Raw genomic sequence first — 400 nt, forward strand, 5'->3', positions numbered from 1 at the left:
CGGCGCCCTGGGCTTTTCCCGAAGCGATCTGGAAAAGCCCTGAAATAATTATATTTTTATTATTATTCTGAAAAAAAAAAAAGTTGCCGCAGTCGCTCGGACCCCTGGCAGGCGCGTAGCGCCGCGGTCCTCGAGCGGTGGCCGTCTGATGCGCTTTGTCTGTCAGCTCTTGTACCTTTTTCTGCTGCGAGGGGAAAAAAAACAGGGAGAGAAGCGCACACGGGTCACGGGCAGGGCTGTGACACCGGGCAGGGCGTTAAACCGGGGATGAGAAGGGTTTGTGTGGCATCGGGCATGGGCAGGGGTATAACCCTGGCCGTGGGCAAGGGTGTTACATCGGGCATGAGTAGCGGAGCCGGGGGGCGGGGGGGGAGAATAAAACCAAACCCAAGTGTGTGAG

Source organism: Calidris pugnax, unplaced genomic scaffold, assembly GCF_001431845.1.
Source record: "Calidris pugnax isolate Ruff unplaced genomic scaffold, ASM143184v1 scaffold44, whole genome shotgun sequence".
Lineage (NCBI taxonomy): Eukaryota > Metazoa > Chordata > Aves > Charadriiformes > Scolopacidae > Calidris > Calidris pugnax.